We start from the raw sequence: 18,237 nt of genomic DNA, 5'->3' as shown, positions 1-18,237 counted from the left end.
CGTGAGTAGCTCCAGGTCCTGGCCCCAGACCAGTCCTAGCAGGGAGAGGGGAAAAAGAAGATAGAGCCGAAGAGATGGCGCACATGGTGGAAAAGGCTCAGGTTTCGGGGCCGGACAGGAGGCTTCATCTTGCAGTAACACTTCTGTTTACCTGTGCGTCCGTCTGTCCACTCATCCATACCACACCCAGCACCTGCTCTGTGTAGAAGTTTCTGTTGGAAACTGCTCGCAGACACTGAGGGGAGAGGCTGAATCCAGATGGCAATTCTTCCCCTGGTGGGTTCACCACAGTCCCTCGTCCAACCCTCAGCCCCAGGCTCACAGCCTCTACCTGGTCAGCATCTCAGACTCAGGAAGACCAACTCACACCTCCAAAGCCTTCAGAGACAGAGGCAGAGTATGGCTTACCGAGAGGTCTCCCATGAAAATGAGAACTGCCGGGTAGACCAGAGATCTACGTGGCCTGACCAGCTTCTCTCCCTGCTGGCCAATGACGTGGCAGGCTTGAGTTCGTGGTGGGCACACACGACGAAGGTTGGTTAGGGATTCCAGTGACTTGTGCACTGGGAAGTGGTGGTCTTCTCCCAGTGTAGAAACCATTAAGTCAAGCATTTCTTCTTTTAATGAACTGAGACAGGGCCACTGGCCACTGTTCTGCTCTGTCTCTGGTGCTGATTCCCCTCTCCTCTGCTTGCAGAGCTGGCCACCCCTTTCTCACAGACACATGCCCACTTTTTATTTATTTATGTATTTATTTATTTATCTGAGACAGAGTCTCGCTCTGTCACCCAGGCTGGAGTGCTGTGGCTGTGATCTCAGCTCACTGCAACCTCCACCTCCCGGGTTCAAGCAATTCTCCTGCCTCAGCCTCCCAAGTAGCTGGGATTATAGGCATGCGCCACCACGATCAGCTAATTTTTTGTATCTTTAGTAGAGACAGGGTTTCACCACATTGGCCAGGCTGGTCTTGAACTCCTGACCTCATGATCTGCCCACCTCCGCCTCCCAAAGTGCTCAGATTACAGGTGTGAGCCACCACACCCAGTCGGATCACACGCCGCCTTTAGACATGTTTTAGATCCTGGTTGCTGTCTCTCTAGTGTGACAGCACATAGTTCTGCTTTGCCCTGAGCTGATTTTATAGTTAACTCTCAGAAACAGACCTTTCTCTCTGTTTTCTTTTATTTTTATTTTTATGTGGCAGAGTCTCGCTCTGTTGCCAGGCTGGAGTGCAATGGTGTGATCTCGGCTCACTGCAACCTCTGTCTCCTGGGTTCAAGCAATTCTGTTACTTCAGCCTCCAGAGTAGCTGGGACTACAGGGTTTTGCTCTGTCGCCCAGGCTAAAGTGCAGTGGCATGATCATAGCCACCATGGCCTTGAACTCTCGGGTTTAAGCAATCGTCCTGCCTCAGCTTCCCGAGTAGCTGGGACTACAGGCATGTGCCTCCATGCCTATCTCATTTTTACATTTTTTTTTTTTTTGTAGTGATGGGGTTTTGCCATGTTGCCCAGGCTGATCTCAAACATCTGGGCTCAAGTGATCCTCCTGCCTCAGCCTCCCAAAGCCTTGAGATTACAGGTGGGAGCCAGTCTGCCTGGCCCTCACTGTTTGCCAGCCTTCGAGAGCACCTTAATTCACCTCAAAGCACACTCCTAGTTGGCACAAGGAACACAGAGTGAACAGTACATGTCCCACCTGGCCATCCTTACTGGTTGGGAGGGAAGGAAAGCCGTGCTCAGTCACTGGAGCTTCCTTTCTGTGCACTGCAGGCAGATCATATGCTAGCAAGGACACAGGCTGCCAAGGAAGCCATGGCAGGGCCTGGTGGGGGGCAGACCCTGGTGATGTTGCTAGAGCCACAGCTGTGGTATCCTGGGGAGTGAGGCCTTTGGCTTTCCTTCCCTTTGGGTGTCTTCCATTCTCAGGATTTCCTCCCTGGGGAAAGGGAGGTCCCAGGATTACTGATATTGTTACAGGATCTTTGTGTGGTGGCGGGGGGGTGCCTTGATTTTCTTCCTGGAAATCTCAGTGGTTGGTTGGCCTTTGTCTGAGTTTTAAATGAGGTACTCAGAGAAGTGAAGGGTGAAGAAGACAGAGAGAAGCTTTATTTAGTGTTAAGACAGATTGGGAGACCCGCAGTGGGTAGCTCATCTCTGTAGGCAGGTCGCCCCTCCAGTTCAGCTCTCAGCAGAGAGGAGGCCCTGGAGAGGGTGGCTCTTCTCCAGGAGGCAGGTTGCTCCCGTGTCTCTGCAGGTCTCTGAAGCCCTCAGCAGAGAGGACAGCATCTCTCTGCAGCTGGTCTTCCTGTCATCTCTCTGTCCTTCACCTCCTCTGCCCTGCTCTAGCTCCCGTCTCTTGCTCTAGCTGAGCCCAGGGCTTTTATGGACCTCAGAGGGGCAATTAAGGGACACTGAATATCGACTGTGTATTAGTTAATAATATTGTATCAGTGTAAAATATCTTTTTTTTTTTTTTGAGTCAGAGTCTTGCTCTGTCACCTAGGCTGGAATGCAGTGGTGTGATTATATCTCAGTGCTGCCTCAACCTCCTGGGCTCAGAGGATTCTCCTCCCTCAACTTCCCAAGTAGCTGGGACTACGGTGTGTACCACCATGCCCAGCTAATTAAAAAATTTGTTTCATAGAGATGGAGTCTCATTATGCTGCTGAGTTTGGTCTCAAACTCCTGGGCTCAAGCAATCTTCCTGCCTTGGCCTCCCACAGTGCTAGGATTACAGGCATGGGCCACATGCCTGGCCTAAATTTCTTGGATGTGATAATTGTATGTGGCATAGGTGGACATCTTGTTCGCAGGAGATACAGGCTGAGCTATTTAGGGGGAGGGGTAATGATATATGCAACTTAGTTTCAAATGGTTAATCTCTCCCTATATATTAAACTGTATGTATACAGGTCTTGCGACGTGCCTGTCTGGATATAGACATGGAGAAATATATATAGACATTGGGGATACAGACAAAACAAATGTGGCAGAATGGCGCCAATTCATGAATGTGCGCCATTTTTTCAATTCATTGTAAGTTTGACATTTTTGACAATAAAAGTTGAGAGGAAAAAATCAGTATGTATGGTGTGATCTCATTTTAGTAAAAACAATACACGTGCATATTAATACACAGAAAAATCTAGAAGGATATTGATAAAGGAGCGATAGTGGTAATGTCTGAGTGTTGGAAATGGGTTATTTTTATTTTGGAGATCATCAATATTTTCCTGTTTTCTAAAATTCACATGTATTGCTTTGGTAGTGAAAGATGATTAAAATAATTAGTGAAGGCCTATGGTGCAGGAAAAGGCGGCCTCCTTTTGATCCAGGATGGCAGCGTCCTGGAGCAGGGGCCGAGGTCTCTGCTCCTCCCAACAAGTGAGGTTAAAATCTCAATAGAGTCACTTTCTCCATTGCCACCTTCACACCAGAGTGGCACTGGTTTGATGGGTAAATCCACAGCAGGGAACGGCTGACGTTGGCCTCGTGGTGGAAGGTGCTGGGTTAGTCCAAGGCTCAGGGTGCCCAGAGCTTGTCTATGGCCACAGTCACACGCAATTTTCTATTTCCAGTTCTGCTGGTGTGGGAAAAGTGTATGAGTATTGCTCTGAGTTATAAGTATAGCTGAATTTTTTTTTTTCTTTTTTGAAACGGAGTCTTGCTGGGTCACCCAGGCTGGAGTGCAGTGGCGTGATCTTGGCTCACAGCAACCTCTGCCTCTTGGGTTCAGGCAATTCTCCTGCCTCAGCCTCCTGAGTAGCTGGGATTATAGGCATGTGCCACCATGCCTAACTAATTTTTATATTTTTAGTAGAGATGGAGGTTTCACCATGTCAGCCAGGCTAGTCTTGAACTCCTGACCTCAAGCGATCTACCCACCTTGGCCTCCCAAAGTCCTGAGATTACAGGCGTGAGCCACTGTGCCCAGCCTATAGTTGAAAATTATAACCCTTTTTTCATTGTTTCTAGAAGGAAGATTTAAAAAAAATAATTCTTCTTCTCCTCCTCCTTCTTTTTCTTCTTTTTTTCAAAAAGTCATGGTCTATGTTGCCTAGGTTGGCTTTGACCTCCTCGCTCAAGTGATCCTCCCGCCTCAGCCTCCCAAGTAGCTGGGATACAGGTGTGCACCCCTACGCCTGGCTTCTTCCATTCCTCTTGAGTGTTATCAGTCATAATCAGTTCTAATTTTTTTGTAAACTTGAAAAAAAGGTTTTCCCTCTTATCACATGTATTTCAGTCTGAGAAAGCTTTCTCCGCAATCCTCAGTTTACAGGGGAGATTATATTCAAATACTCCTAGGGCAAGCTCCAGAACCGTGGGAGACTTTAGCACTTTCTCAGTCCCCCACCTGTGGCTGAGGCCCACTTAGAGGGCTCTAGTGAATCTGGGGTGACGCTGCTCTTAAGGGAAGGGCTCGGGGAGGCCCAGAGCTGGATCGTACTGGGAGGGGCTCTTCTTGGAAGCCCGGAGAATCAGAATTGTGATTCAGAGGAGTAAAGCCTGGAGGAGGAGAGGGAGAAAGGAGTGGGAGTGAGACTGTTGGCAAGGAGAGGTAAAGCCAGCCAGGGGAGGGGGCTGAGCGGGGGTCCCGCAACTCTGAGCTCATGGGCCAAGCCCCCGCCAGCACTGCCCCTCATCTCTGCTTCTCGCCCCTTTCTTTGGCCCTGTGCTGCTTGTTACACCTGCCTCAGTTAGGACTCCTGTTTTTGTGGCTCATCCCTGGGAACCATCACCAATCAATCAACAAAAATTTACTGCCCCCTTCTTAATTGCTCGGTGCTCACAAGGAAGCTTTTTTGACAACTCAGCATAAGCACAGCGTGTAATGATCAGTTTCCCGGGAGCAGCTCTTGTTTCACACAGAGCATCTTTTTAGCTCCCTTTCATCTCTTTCACTGGCCTGGGACATTCTTATGACAAACCTGGATGTGTCAGCTTCACGTTCAAGGTGAACTTAATGAGTGAGCATGGGGCCTTTCAGGCCTGTGTTGGCTGGGTCCCTGGGCATTGGGTCGGATCTGGGTGGGAGAGTGCTTACTTAGAGCAGCAGAAGCCCACACAATCCAAAGTGCGAGACACTCACCTGGATGTCTCCAGGTCCTGCACAGACAACACGGTCCACTTTGAACTCATCATTTGTTCTTCAAACTACCTGCTGTTCACAGAGCCCTTCTCTGAGCACTAGCCTGGGTTTAGGGCCTTGCCACGTGCTTCTGTTGGCCCTTTCTATTCCTATCAGTCATCAGACTTTCATTTATTTTATTTATTATTATTTCTTTACTTACTTTTAGTGATGGAGTCTCACTCTGTGGCCCAGGTTGGAGTGTAGTGATGCAATCAGCAACCTCAAACTCCTGAGCTCAAGCGATCCTTCTACCTCAGCTTCCCGAAGTGCTGAGATTACAGGCGTGAGTCACCACGCCCAGCCTCATAGTATTCTAATTGCTTATTTAACATCAACCTTCTCTAAGGGCACCTAAGTTCACGTGGACAGGGACCAGGTCTACCTTGTTCAACATGGACCCTCTGTGCCTGGCTGTTGGAAATGCTCCGGCAATATTTGTGGAATGAATGACAGAATAGAAGTTCAAGCCACAGTTGAAGAGGGAAGCCAGAAATCCGTTCAGAAGAGAATCAGCCTCACGTACAGGCCCACGACCAAAGCCAGAGAGAAAATGAGGGACAGTGAGCCACGGTCAGGTGCAGGCTGGGAGGTAACCCCAGGCAACCACGGTTTAGGCCAGGCGTCCCCAAACTTTTTACACAGGGGGCCAGTTCACTGTCCCTCAGACCGTTGGAGGGCCACCACATACTGTGCTTCTCTCACTGACCACCAATGAAAGACGTGCCCCTTCCTGAAGTGCGGTGGGGGGCTGGATAAATGGCCTCAGGGGGCCGCATGCGGCCTGCGGGCCGGGCAGGGCCATAGTTTGGGGACGCCTGGTTTAGGCCATAAACTATGGGCAGGGGAGAGCGCTGGGGTGTGGTCACGCAGAGAACAAACCTCATGGTGAGCTGGGCAGCCTGGAGACACAACTCATACCGATCACCAGCCAGGTGTGGCCGACTCCGGGAGACTGAGGCTGCAGTGAGCTATCAGTGAGCTGTAATCATGCCATTGCACTCCAGCCTGGATGGGAGGGTGAGACACATCTCTAAAAAATAAAAATAAGAAAAATAAAAAACCCAAAAAACTGAGTTGTGTTAGGCTGTTTTTATTTTTTATTATTTTCAACTCAGTGAGTCTTGACTAACACAAATGCTTTGTTTTAAAGGAGGCAAGGTGATCATAGTTTTGTTCGTTCTGTCCTGAATGAGAAAGAACATTATCCCTAAGGGCACGGTGACCAAGATCAAGGGAGCCCGAGTATTGTGCAGCGTTGGCTCATTGATTTCTTCTTCGGGGCTCTCTGCAGCCGCATTCCCTCTGCTGACACGAGCTGTGGCATTCATTCCATTAAGAGGACTCAGTCTCTCAACTCTTTGGAGTTATTTGAAGAAACTGTGGTCCTTTCATCTCTTCTGGTTTCCTTGGAGCTTGTTCTATTCCCTTTCATCTCTAACTCATTATGATGGAAAGGTGTAATGGCGTGAGATTCTGGAGTCTGGATGTGCATGAAAGTACACAGGCAATTCTGAGCAACCTCAACAATCATCTGTGTTCTACTTCCTTTAGCATCACAGGCTGCAGCTCCTTCTTTTTTAAAATGCACCTGGGTGAGTGGGACACCCCCAGCTCAGACGGTCTGCTAGAGGTGGGGGAAAGGGGCTGGTTACATTTAGTCAGAGGCACCATGGGTTCCTTCTTCCTTTCTTTCAGCAAAACCTTTATTTTAGCCCACAGTTCCCAATCTGTTGTGCACCTGAGGAATGCCCTCCGCAATCTGAGTCTCACCGTGGTTTGGAAGTCCGCCTGCCTCCTCCTCAGCTGGTCCCTCTCCTCCCTGCTCGACTCCCTGGCCAGTCAATCCAGCATTTGTTGTTTCTCACGTGCTCTTTTATTTCTTTGAGTCCCCAGCGGATGACACATTAGTTGGGGGCAACAGTGCATCCTTAGGTTTTCTTTAGGAATATCACAGAAGGCCAGGCAGTGATTCAGAGCTTTGATCCCAGCTGCTCCAGAGGCTGAGGTGGGAGGATCTCTGAAGCCCAGGAGTTGGAGGTTGCAGTGAACTATGATCGCACCACTGCACTGCACTCCAGCCTGGGCGACAGAGTGGGACTCTGTCTCCAAAACAAAGTATAGAAAAATAGGGAATGAGGGGCTCAGAGCAGTTTCATGGATGTCGAGGCATGTAGAGTTTTATCATCAATATAAGGAAACTGAACTGGAAGAAACGCTGCAATATGTACTTCTAGGATACAAAGACTGAGAACTGTGACCCACTTTGGGTTTTGTTTTCACAGAATGCCTAAGAAGAAATAACATATGATGTTTCTCTATTCTCTAGTTTATATTGCTCTAATTTTTATTTATAATAATATTTATAATATTATTTGATAAAATTTATATTTTCTTCCTTCTCCTAACTATGGGTATAGCTTATTCCCAGTTTGTTTAGGTGTGAAGTTAGATAGCTGATTCAAGATCCTTTTTTTTTTTTTTTTTTTTTTTGAGATGGAGTTTCACTCTTGTTACCCAGGCTGGAGTGCAATGGCGCAACCTCGGCTCACCGCAACCTCCGCCTCCTGGGTTCAGGCAATTCTCCTGCCTCAGCCTCCTGAGTAGCTGGGATTACAGGCGCATACTACCAGGCCCAGCTAATTTTTTGTATTTTTAGTAGAGATGGGGTTTCACCATGTTGACCAGGATGGTCTCGATCTCCTGACCTTGTGATCCACCCACCTCGGCCTCCCAAAGTGCTGGGATTACAGGTGTAAGCCACCGCGCCTGGCCCTCAAGATCCTTTTTTAAAAAAAAAATTGTTTTTTAATTTTTGGAGAGGATCTTGCTTTGTCATCCAGGCTGGAGTAGAGTGGTGCAATTTTGGCCCACTGCAACCTCTGCCTCCTGAGTTCAAGCTATTCATGTGCCTCAGCCTCCTGAGTAGCTGGAATTACAGGCATGCACCACCACGCCCAGCTAATTTTTCTATTTTTAGTAGAGACAGGGTTTCACCATGTTGGCCGGGCTGGTCTCGAACTCCTGGTCTCAAGTGATCCACCTGTCTTGACCTCCCAAAGTACTGGGATCACAGGTGTGAACCTCTGTGCCTGGCCTAGAGATCTTTATTTTTAAAATTTATTTTAAAAATGTTTTTTTATTTTTTATTTTTAAAATGTGTTTACTACTATAAACCTCCCTCTGAGCACTGCCTTGTACTACTTCATGTAAGTTTGGGGATGTTGTGCTTTTTTTAAAAAATTATACTTTAAGTTCTGGGGTACATGTGCAGATCGCATAGGATTGTTAACATAGGTATACACATACCATGGTGGTTTGCTGCATCCATCCCCCTGTCATCTGCATTAGGTATTTCTCCTAATGTTATCCCCCCACCCCCTGCTATTCCCCACACCCCAACAGGCCCTAGTGTGTGATATTCCCCTCCCTGTGTCCATGTGTTCTTATTGTTCAAACACCTAACTTATGAGTGAGAGCATGTGGTGTTTAGTTTTCTGTTCTTGTGTCAATTTGCTGAGAATGATGGTTTCCAGCTTCATCCATGTCTCTACAAAGGGCATGAACTCCTCCTTTTTTATGGCTGCATAGTATTCTATAGTGTATATGTGTCATATGTATAGTCTTTATCCAGTCTATCGTTGATGGGCGTTTGGGTTGGCTCCAAGTCTTTGCTATTGTAAACAGTGACAAAATGAACATTTGTGTGCATGTGTCTTTATAATGGAATGATTTATAATCCTTTGGTTATATACTCAGTAATGGGATTGCTGGGTCAAATGGTATTTCTATTTCTAAATCCTTGAGGAATTGCCACACTGTCTTCCACAATGGTTGAACTAATTTACACTCCCACCAACAGGGTAAAAGCAGAATGTTGTATTTTCATTTGCAGTTTCCATTTCAAGCTATCTTCCAATGTCCCTTGCGATTTCTTCTTTGACCCACTGGTTAAGAGTGTTAATTTCCACATATCTGTGCATTGTCAGGTTTTCCTTCTGCTATTGATTTCTAGTTTCATACCATTGTGGTTTAGAAAGGATATTTTGTATGATTTCAAACTTCTTAAAATTGTGAATACTTGTTCTGAGTCCTAACGTGTGTTCCAGCCTGGAGCACATCCTGTGTGCCCTTGAGAGGAACAGGTATCCTGCTGTCAGTGGTGACAAAGACTCCTTAACTAAACGGCAGTCTGATTCCTCCAGCCTTCTTAGGCCTCAACCTTGGAGTCAGTCCTTGTCAGGCCTCTATCACTCAGTTGTAGCAGAAATCTTCATAAGTCAATGTGGAGAACCCCCATCCCCACCCTCAGTATCTGATCACCCTCGATATTGGCTTAAATTCTTCACCCACCCCCACCCCAGGTGACACCTGCCCACTCTAACCTGCCTTCATCCGACGGGGGAGAATCCTGTTACATCCGACGGGGGAGAAACCTGCTACATCTGATGAACCAGAATCCCTCCGCACCCCTCACGTGTAATCCCTCTGCACGCCTCTTTGTATTTTTCACCAGCTGCCCCCACCCTGCTCCTGGCCGTGGTCCCTGCTTGTCCATGCTGTATTCAGAAGTGAGTCCAGTTCCGCACTGAGGGCTCTTTCCCCAATTGCAACAGCTCCTGAACAAAATCTGTCTTTACTGCTTTAACTACTGTCAGGGTGGTTTTTTTTTTTTTTTTTTTTTTTTTTTTAAATCGAGAAGAGGATGGTTTTGAATATTCACACAGACACATATAACTGTGCCAGTGCCCACACAGGCTCTTTTTGGGCTAATCTGTCAGCATTTGCAGATAAAAATGGTACTACCTAACTTCACCACGAACTAGTTAACCCGTCACATCTGAACAAAAAGTCAATGGCGACTTGCAGCCAATGCTCTGCTGGGCCTTTCTAGAGCTCCAGGGGGTCGGCAGGAGCTGTGGGCCCCAGCAAGATGTGAGATCAAACTGAAGCTCTTGATGGTATTTCTCTCACATTGCTGAAATGATCTTCTGGAAGAACAAGAGGCTCATTGATTGCTTCTTGATTTGACAAAAAATAAGCCATTTAAAAAATATTTCAGGACAAAGAATTTAAACAGACATCCCTCAAAAGAAGACATACAAATGCAACAGGTATATGAAAAATTGCCCAAAATAACGAATCATCAGAGAAACGCAAATTAAAAGCACAATGAGATATCAGTTCACACCTGTTAGGCCATTCAAGGATGCACACTGTGGGTGGGGAATGTAAATTAGTACAGGGATTATGGAAAACAACATGGAGGTTTCTTTAAAAATGAAGAGTGGATCTACTATGCAATCCAGCAATCCCACCCTGAGTATTATGCAGAGGAAATGAAATCAGTATATTGAAGAGATATCTGCACTCCCATGTATACTGCACAGCACTATTCACAATAGCCAAGATACAGAATCTACCTATGTGGCCATCCGTGTGAGGAAGGATAAAGAAAATGTGGTGTGTGTGCGTGTGTGTGTGTGTATATACCTACCCCATGGGATAATAGGATAATAGTATCCAATTACATATAATAAGATACTACTCAGTATTAAAAAAGAAAATTGGCAAGGCACCCCGGTGGCTCACATCTGTAATTCCATCACTTTGGGAGGCCAGGGTGGGCAGGTCACCTGAGGTCAGGAGTTAGGAACCAGCCTGGGCAACATGATGAAACCGTGTCTCTATGAAAAATGCAAAAATTAGCTAGGCATGGTGGCATGTGCCTGAAATCCTCGCTACTTGGAAGGCTACTGTGGGAGAATCACTTGAGCCTGGGAGATCAAGGTTGCAGTGAGCTGTGATAGTGCCATTGCACTCCTGCCTGGGCAACAGAGCAAGATCCTGTCTCAAAAACAAAAAACAAAAAAACAAAAAAAAAAGGTTAAATTGGTTTAAGAGAAAAAAGAGGGGGGTGGAAAAAGAAAAAAAGAGAAAGAAAAACGTAAGAAAAGAAACCATTGAAAGAGAACAGGCTTAAAGAAACTTAAGTTTCTTTAAACAGAACTTAAGTAGGTTTTCTGGAAATAAACATATAATCATTCACATTAAGTATTCTTTGGGCAGTTAAACAGAAGATGAGATGTGGCTAAGAGACAATGTACCACAATGAAAATATGAAGACATGGAAATGTTGAAAGTTAAGAAACATGAAAGACACAATTTTCCAGAACTGATAAGATACTTATCTTTAGATTGAAGAAGCATATAGAATCACAAAAAATATATAAAAATAAATACATACGTAGACATATTGTAGTGAAATGGCAAAGCAATATTGTGGAATCACTTATGTGGGAAAACATAGATTAAAGATACAATAATTTAGCTTTATAAAAGAAGTTAGATGATCATGAAATAAGCACTGAGTGAAAGAAACTGTCAATGCAGGCTTTCATACCCAGATAAACTATCATACAAGAAGGAGGAAACAGGGATTTTCAGAAAAGCAAAAACTGAACAGATCACCTGGCAATGTCAATAAATAATTTTTAAAGGAAGGCAGAAGAAAAGTGATCCCAGATGTAGGGTCTGGAATGCAATAAAGTATAAAAAGATAATGAACTGATAAGCATAGAGAAAAATCTATGTATTTACCATAAAAACAAAAACAATGGGATGGGATTCAGCTCTGTCTGCTCAATGCCATTGTGCAGAGAAGCACCCTAATGCATAAGTTTTGAATGCTGTAAAATATAGTAGCTTAAATTAAATGCCACTTTTTAAGAGGTGAATTAATAGACAGTCTGGTGAAATTCAAAAGCTTTTTGATGTATAAAAGTTGATAAATGGAACTATTCCATCAATACGCAAAGGTATAACAACATATCTAGATGGATAACATGTAACTTCTGCACAGGTCTCTGCTTAGCAAATATATCACTGTATACCGATCAGAATTTTGCTCCAATAAAGAAACATAAAGATTAAAATAAATTGGCCATTTTGGGGAATAAAAAACAAGTAACTAAAATATTGAATGAAAAGAACATAAGATGGAAGTGGGGTGAACAGGCTCAGGTGTTGTATGGCTCTTGTTTTGTTCAGAAAAAGGGTAGAAATATTAATCGTAGATTTGATGCATGCATGAGAAACTGAAGTTCAGCCACAAGTGTTAGAGAAACAGCATTTAACTTCCAACTAATACCCACATGGGAACAGTCACCACCACGGTCAGGATCTCGGGGGCAGGGGGGGAAGTGAAACTGGGAGGGGACTGCAGTGGGGTGTAATTGTATTTACTGACATCACTTCTTTAGCAGGCTCAAGGTATGTTGGTGCTCGTTGTTCTCCATACCCTTTCATAGGTTTGAAATATTTCTTTAAAGCAGAATTCAACAGTTTTTAGTTTTGTTTTCTACAGCAGTTGTTCTCAACTGGAGTTGACTTTACCCCCTCTATCCCTGCATCACCTCCTCAGAGGAGACACAGGCCATATCTGGGGACAGTTTCCTCATCACAGCTGGGGTAGTACTGCTGGCATCTAGTGGGGAGAGGTCAGGGATACCGCTGCCCCTTGCAGTGCACAGGCTAGCCCTCCCACTGGGAGGAGTTACCCAGTCCAAAACATCAGCAGTGCTGAGCTTGAGAAACCCTATCCTTTAAGATAAGAATATGCGTTTTTTCTTTTTTTTTTTGAGATGGAGTCTTGCGCTGCCATCAGGCTGGAGTGCAATGGTGTGACCTCGGCTCACTGCAACCTCCATCTCCCGGGTTCAAGTGATTCTCCTGCCTCAAAGCCTCCTGAGTAGCTGGGACTACAGGCACATGCCACTATGCCCAGCTAATTTTTGTATTTTTTAATAGAGATGGGGTTTCACCATGTTGACCAGGATGGTTTTGATCTCTTGACCTCGTGATCCACCCGCCTTGGCCTCCCAAACTGCTGGGATTACAGGTGTGAATCACCGTGACCAGCTGTTTTTTTTCTCTTCTGCTATTTAAAAATAAATGAAAACGTCTGGGTGCGGTGGCTCACACTTATAATTCCAGCATTTTGGGAGGCCAAGGTGGGTGGATCACGAGTTTGAGACCAGCCTGGCCAACATAGTGAAACCCTGTCTCTACTAAAAATACAAAAAAGTAGCTGGCCATGGTGGCAGATGCCTGTAATCCCAGCTCCTTGAGAAGCTGAGGCATGAAAATCGCTTGAACTCTAGATGCGGAGGTGGCAGTGAGCTGACATCATGCCACTGCACTCCAGCCAGGGTGACAGAGCCAGACTCTGTCTCAGAAAAAAAAAAAAAAAAGAAATGAAAAAGCAGAAATGATATCACATGGGGACTTTGTTTGCAGTAATTTTCGTGTACATAATTATTTTCAGAAAGTAAAAATGCTTGATAAAGTCATCAGGAAAATCTCCAACTTCATAAATGGGCAGTGTAATATTTTAAAGTGTTAAAAATTAATCTTTGGTTGATTGCTGAAGTGGCACGAACATAGCCACAACTATGGTAGGATGCTCTTGACTGGAGTTTCTTTATAAGATGAAGTTTCCAAGAAACAGTTAATTGCTGTCATTTTTTCCATCTTTAAGAAAGGGACAAAAAGGTAACTGATAAAAAAGCTGTTTCTGTTTTCCTGCTAGTGAAACATTAGTATTCGACAGCAGTACTGTACTAAATTCTGGGGCTGCTACTGAAATGTCATTAAATTTCAACTTTACACATCTGGCATGCTGCCTAAATGCAGCTCAGTGTGTTAAAGTGTAGATTACAGTCCAACAAATCAATGCTCTCGAATTGTGGGTTTATGTAAACCTGCAATTAAAAACAGTGTGCAATCACTTTCTTTGCCTACCTGATGAGGGGAAGAGAAGCAAGCTGTTTCTTTCAGGGTGAAGAGGTGAGAATGCCAGCTTAAAATAGGAGCATTCCTTGGCATATGCTTTAAGAAGTGGCTTTTGATAAAGGCAATTTCTGGCTGTGCATGGTGGCTCATGCCTGCAATCCCAGCACTTTGGGAGGCTAAGACGTGTAGATCATCTGATGTCAGGAGTTTGAGACCAGCCTGGGCAACATGGTGAAACCCTGTCTCTACTAAAAATGCAAAAATTAGCCGGGTGTCAGGGTGCACACCTGTAATCCCAGCTACTTGGACGGCTGAGGCACAAGAATCACTTGAACCTGGGAGGTGGAGGTTATAGTGAATTGAGATTGCACCACTGCACTCCAGCTGGGGTGACAGAGGGAGACTCCATCTCAAACAACAACATCAAAAAAAAAAAAAAGAAAAAAAATTCTGTGACCATTTGTGGGTACTGGTGAAAAGCCAAGAAAGGAGGCAGTAGCCAGGTACGGTGGCCCATGCCTGTGATCATAGTACTTTGGGAGGCTGAGGCAGGTGGATCACCTGAAGTCAGGAGTTTGAGATAAGCCTGGCCAACATGACAAAACCCCATCTCTGATAAAAATACAAAAATTAGCTGGGCATGGTGGCGGGCACCTGAAATTCCAGCTATTCGGAGAATGAGGCAGGAGAATTGTTTGAACCTGGGAGGTGGAGATTGCAGTAGGCGAGATGGCACCACTGCACTCCAGGCTGGGTGATGGACTGAGACTCTGCCGAAAAAAAAAAAAAAAAAGAAAAAAAGAAGAGGCAGTGACAGCAGGACAGGAACAGCGAATGGAGTGTGGGGTGTGCTTATTTTTAAATGATGGCGAGAACACCACAGGGCTCCTGCGGAAAGGCAGGTCCTTCTCCCACCTCTGCAGAAGAACAGCTCAGAGAGGTCCTTCCAGAAGCAGAGATTGCCATCTAGCAATTAAAAATGCCTGGATGGGGAGCAACAGAGGCTCATTTGGTGGCTCTCTTGTAGAGATCGGAGTATAGGGAGGTGCTTGCAAAGTAACAGGCACCATCCTATTTCTAGTGGCAAAGATCTGACAGATTCATATTAGAAAAGGACTTAGCGGCTGTTAGCCAGCTATTGAAAACAATTCAGAAAGAAAAACTTTCCTGATTTGGTCTTTTAATCATTTTGCCCAAAGCAAAGTAAAAAAGAGCATTTCCTTCCAGGAACTCTTATTTATGTATCTATTTTTATCATAATAGAAAAATCTCCATATACAGCTGCTTTGGCTACACTTCTCATCCTGGGGGTAGAATGGGTTCTGGTCACAAAAGGCTTTTCTTTCTTTTCTCAGTGACACACCTGCCTCCTTTTTGTTGTGTTGTTTTGTAAATCACTTGTCCCAAGAATCTTCTCAATGATAGAGTTGTAAATTAACCATGCCATCTAGGACACCCAGTGTTAATATTATATGATTGGAAATATGAGAGAATATAGAATCAGAATAAGTCTTTTATCCTTTATTCATTTCAAGATAATTTCATCTTACTCAAAGGAGATTTGGTAAGTGACTTAAAAGGAACAGTATTGAAGAGTTTAATTGTAATCTGATTTACATTTCAAATACAGAATAATCAAATTTCAGTATCTTTTGCTGTCCTTGAGAGATAAAATGTGTTTGATTAAGTGTTTTTATTTAAGATAAGACTAAGCTGACAGGTGCTCATGAGGGAGGAAGAACAGTTCTCCTTAATTCAGTTCTTGAGGTGGTGCCAGAATCATTAAGATGCTAAAATTTGCATTATCAGTTTTCTGCAAACATATAACACCATGTTAGATCTTCCTCAACTACTTTTACCCCAGGAATGCTGGAGAGATATGCCATTGTCTTCTTTTTTAGTTTTGTATTAGTTATCGTAACTGCATAAAAAATGATCCCCAAATTTAGCACTTAAACAACCATGATCTTGGTTTCTTTGTCTCTCACAAGGCTGCAATCAAGGTGCTGGCTGCAGTCACCTCAGAGTTCCACTGGGGTGGATCCCCTTCCAAACTCATGTATTGTTGGCAGGATTCAGTTGGAATGAGGGCCTCAGTCCCATGTTAGCTGTTGGCTGGAAATCTCTGCTTCTTGTCACATGGGCCTTTCCAAAGAGCACCTCACCTTCCAAGCAGGAAAGCACAAAAGTAAGAGTGGGCAAGGAGACAGAAGCCAGAGCCTTTCTGCCACCAAACCTCAGGAGAGCTCTCTCCCTCCCATCATGTTCTACTCTTTAGAAGCAGATCACTATGTCCAGCTCACACCCAAGGACAGGAGGTTATACAAGAGTGCACACCAGCGGGCAGGCATCACTGACAACCATCTCGGAAGCTGCCTACAACTAGCTTTGTTGTTTCAGATGAAAAGCTAATGACTGAGGAAGTAAAACTGCCTGCACACGATACATCTGAAAGGCACAGGGCTACATATCAGCACCAGTTGCACATTGACTATCTGTTCCTTATGCTTACTCTCAGAGCAAAATTTTCTTATGAGGTATACACACAACAGTGATAAAATAACTCAAAGGTACAGAAAAAACTCCCCTACTATTTACATGATTATTTTTTGGTTCAAAATTTAAATACTTCTCTGAAACACCACTTAGTAGGACCAATATTATCAATGGAAGAATAAAACAAGATTTGAAAAGCATGGTTGAATACCTAGATTTCTGATAAAAATTCCCTTTAGCAATCAACAACTACTCAAAATGTTTGCAACACTTCCCAGCTGTTTGGGAAGCCAAGGGAGGAGGATTGCTTGAGCCCAGGAGTTTGAGACCTCATCTCTAAAAACAAAAACAAAAACAAAACCCCCAAAAATCAGATGGGCCAGGAGCAGTGGCTCACACCTGTTATTCCAGCATTTGGGAGGCCTAGGCAGGCAGACTGCTGGAGCTCAGGAGTTCTAGACTAGCCTGGCAACACAGCAAAACCCTGTCTGTACAAAAATAATTTACAACAATAAGCCAGGCATGGTGGTGCATGCCTGTAGTCCAAGCTACCTGGCAGGCTAAGGTGGGAAGATATCCTGAGCCCAGAAGGTCGAGGCTGCAGCGAGCCGAGATTGTGCCACCACACTCCAGCCTGGGTGACAAAGCAAGACTCTGCTTCAAAAGAAAAAAAAGTTTCAATGAAATATGTACTGGTGGCTGGGTGCAGTGGCTCACGCCTGTAATCCCAGCACTTTGGGAGGCCGAAGAGGGCGGATCACCTGAGGTCGGGAGTTCGAGACCAGCCTAACCAACATTGTGGAGTATGACAAAGCTTGGAGGGTAAGAGGACTTTTAAACAACACCTGTTTCTTGATCCTAAATAACACAAAGTAAAATTGCTCTGTAACTATTTACAGAGACAGACCAGTGATAACCACTTTCTTCCTTTGTGCCCTGATCTGTGCCTGATGCTTGTGAAACTCACAAGTTTCCACCTTCTTTTGCTCCCCACTTCGCGTTCTCCTGTGTTGAGGTCTACTCATCCATGTTTCCAGGCTGTGCTACGGCTTGTGCACTGTGCACCCTGAAAGGACAGCTTAGCTCTGCAGCCTGCTCTATGCCAGTCCTCATTGCTTCTTCAGTGACCGGATGCAGAAGACTGGATCCTGCAAGCAACCTGGGACAAAATGTATTTTTTTCTTTAGTTCATCTTAACTTGAAGATTAATTAATTTGAAAACATAAAATGGTTCCAAGTGTAAAAAAATGAGGTTGCACTTACTATCATAACTATGATCATTTTATTTTGGAAGCTACTAGATAGGAAATGCCAACTTTCGCTCTGAAAAGAAATACAGATTCTGTGGGCACAAGTGATCTAAATTCTTTGCCACTTCTAGACTTTAGAAATTGAGGCAAGCAAGGAAATCAGAACGAGTTTTTAATTCTAGTTCGAGAGTCAAAATTCTTTTCTGTAAAATGCCAAATCTAGGATTAAGCAGGTAAGAATTCTCATGTGGCCTGGAAGTTCATCTCTAATAAAAATCTACTGCTTGAAAAAAAATTTACACTAGACAGTGCATACTAAACATCCACCCTAGTCACCTCAGGCTTTTTAGGCTTTTGTAGTCATTAAACCAGTTGCAAAGATACATTTTTAAAAAGTTAATAAAGGAAAGTAAATTCAGAGTTTTGAATTATTAGCAGAGGTATACAAAACATAAGTAGTTTTGCAGTAAGCTAAAAAAGATATCCGAGACAATCTTGTCATTTATAGTGGCTCGAACTCCAATCATTCTCTAAACTCAAGAGATATGGCACACAGATGTTTGATTTC

This window comes from Saimiri boliviensis, chromosome 1 (assembly GCF_048565385.1).
Source record: "Saimiri boliviensis isolate mSaiBol1 chromosome 1, mSaiBol1.pri, whole genome shotgun sequence".
In the NCBI taxonomy this organism is placed as follows: Eukaryota; Metazoa; Chordata; class Mammalia; order Primates; family Cebidae; genus Saimiri; species Saimiri boliviensis.
Note: the sequence above shows the minus strand (reverse complement) of the source record.